The sequence below is a fragment of the Galeopterus variegatus genome, unplaced genomic scaffold, assembly GCF_000696425.1.
Source record: "Galeopterus variegatus unplaced genomic scaffold, G_variegatus-3.0.2 Scaffold895, whole genome shotgun sequence".
In the NCBI taxonomy this organism is placed as follows: domain Eukaryota; kingdom Metazoa; phylum Chordata; class Mammalia; order Dermoptera; family Cynocephalidae; genus Galeopterus; species Galeopterus variegatus.
The window spans coordinates 347,917-350,989 of record NW_007727006.1 but is presented as its reverse complement, the minus strand read 5'-3'; positions in this window follow the sequence as shown (position 1 = coordinate 350,989).

Sequence of the window (3,073 nt, the reverse complement as noted above, 5' to 3'; positions counted from 1 at the left end):
ACCGGTCTGCATGTGGGATCCGAACCCTCGGGCGGGAGTGCCGCCGCGCTTCCCAAGCGGTGCACTATCCAGTGCGCCACCGGGCTGGCCCCCAGGAACTTTTTGAAATACCCTTGTATACCATTTGCCATTACTATTATCAGGAGCCTACTGTGCGCTAGATATGCCGAGGAACTAGGAATATACAAATGACAAGGCCAGGAACCGATCAGTCTGATGGGACAGGCAGACATATAAACCAGCGATTGCAGCGCAGTGTGACTAAGGCAGAAGGGATGGCTGTGCACGGAGCAGAAAGCACTTACTCAGCCTGGCCTGGAGGCAGGGCAGTCAGGGGAGGCTTCTCAGAGGTGGGGACAGGAGAGAGAGCCAAGCCAAGGATACAAAAATGCGTAGGAAGAGGTGGTATGCAGAGGCTTGGCAGCGCGAGGCAGCCTGCGCGGGTCCTGGAGTGGGGGCGACTTGCATGCAGGGGTCTGGGGCGTGGAGGGTATGAACATAGACACTAGAGAAAGAGCACTGACTGCGGAGAGCAGGCATTTCCAAGGAGCTTGGCCTCCTCCCTGTGCAGTGAAGTGGTCGGGGTTTTAGCAGAGAATTAATTGCATTCTGGACAGAACAGTTTGGTGGACTGTGGTGGGAAGACCGGAGCAGGACACTGGAGGAGGTCAAACCACGGCTCCTGGTGCAGCCTCTCTCCTGCGTGGCACACTGCCAGGGACAGTCTTGCCAGTGTCCTTAGGTCCTGGCCCTGGTGGGACAGCTGCTCATGGTGCCTATCCATTCCTGAAAGATCCCGGGATCACATACGGTGATGCCCGTAGCTCCCCACTCTGCCCTCCAGCTGGAATTCCAGCTCATGGACTCTCCTTCCTGCTCTTCCCAGTAGTCTCCATTCTCACCCTCACAACAGGCTCCCTCTTGCCAAAGCCTCAGCTCCCAGCCCCAGCTCACCCTGACCAGGAGCCCATCCCTCCTCCCCTCGGCCTCCCTCCCCCACCTCCTCAGACTCCCAGTTGCTCGGCTGAGACTTGCCCTGTCTCATTTTCCCATCGATGACTCATGTACCGGGCGGGGGTGAGGCCGGGGCTGCCAGCACGGAGGGAGAGTTGGTGGCAACAGCCCCTCCCTGGCCTCTGAGCGTCCTCAGGCCCAACTGAGCAAAGTTTTTCCATCTCATGCATGTCTGCGGGCACTGGCAGGGCCTGTTGGTGCCCCCAGTGAGGTCTTGACCCCATTCTGCGGTCCAGCCAAGCATTCCTAGGGTGAGGGCCTATGCTCCTTCTTCGAAATTTGGTGTCACAAAATTCCGAGCAGTGAGGATATCCTTGAACCCAGGAAGCCGGGTGACCCTCCCCATCAGAGAAGCAAAGACCCACCAGAGATGTTACATATCTTTTAAAAGAACCCTGCCTGTGAGCCCCAGACCTCTGTGCACTGAAGGCTCTTGGAACTCTCAGGAAGCTACTGGGCTCTGACAAGTGGTAGTAAATGATCATCTCACGACAACCACTACCACTACTGATGTATACCAAGAGCCTGCGATGTCCTAGGGTCTGTGTTAGGGGTTCTAACAGCAGCCCACTTTTCAGAGGGGCTGGGACTTGCCTAGCAAAGGGAGAAACTGAAGCTGGGTTTGGGCAAGAACCAAAGCATACTTGGAACCAACAGGGCCGGCTGTTCTGAAAAAGCAGGGAGTGCCAGAAACCGGAGCCTGCTTCCTCCTCCACCCCATGCCTGCCCCCTGCCCTTGACACCCACGCTGTGCCCCTATTGCCCTTTGCTGCCAAACTCCCAGAATGATCCCTTCAAGCCCTGCTGAGGCCAACACAGAGCCAGACAGAGGACATACTGCCCGGCGCTCCCCTGGCTCCTTGTGGCCAGCTCTAATTGGCACCAGTTATCTCCCCACCAGGCTCTGGGCTCCTCAGAGCAGGTTTGGATCATGCCTTTTTGGTCTCCACATCCCCAGTGTAAAGCACAGTGCCTGGCCCCAAGAGGCATTTAGTTTGCTGAGTGTGCCTTGCATCCTAGCTTTATCTGCTCACAAACACTCCTCCATTTATACCTGAATCTCCACCACCAGTCACCCTCAGGTTTGATTGGAAGAGCCAGGATTCTGTTTTAGAGGCTGCTGTTTTATAGGATGAAGAAGCTAACCCTTTCCTATGAACATAGCCCAAATCAAGGGAGGGGTGGCAGCCAGCTTCGCTTCAAGCCCTCCCCCCGCACCACCAACTGTCCATATATAAGCCCTGTTATCTCCCTGTCTCTCTCCCAAAGCACATTTCAGATATCACCAATTGATCGCAGTACCCTGGTTGAGCCCAGATCTCTCGGTACTGATCACAGTTGACATAGAAGATGACACNTCTGTTTTAGAGGCTGCTGTTTTATAGGATGAAGAAGCTAACCCTTTCCTATGAACATAGCTCAAATCAAGGGAGGGGTGGCAGCCAGCTTCGCTTCAAGCCCTCCCCCCACACCACCAACTGTCCATATATAAGCCCTGTTATCTCCCTGTCTCTCTCCCAAAGCACATTTCAGATATCACCAATTGATCACAGTACCCTGGTTGAGCCCAGATCTCTCGGTACTGATCACAGTTGACATAGAAGATGACACTTATTTGCCATGGTGAGATTGAGCTATCCACAGATGGTTGTACAGCCTAATGAAATAATAAATGAGATATCTGGAGAAGCTCCTTTGTAATTTGTAAATTCATATTCTCATGAAGTGTAGTTCACATATCAGATGAGCAAGATATTCCTGAGGACTCTGAGAGACTGGAACATAGGACAGAGGAGTTTTGATTAGAAAGCAGGAGAAATCTGACAGGAACAAACCAGGCTGTAAGCACAAGGTTATTAAAGGGACTTCAAGTCATTGAAGGGGCCACTCGGCCTCCTTGTTTTTTCAGGGACTCTGATGTGAGCCACCGCTTTGCAAAGCCGGATGTGAGTGAATGACGGAGGACAGGAAGGCAGAGTGAGCTGCTGACTACGACATGGAAAGGACTCGGGGGTTACCCAATCAATAGTTTCTGTGTAACTCAGGGCAGCTATTTCTC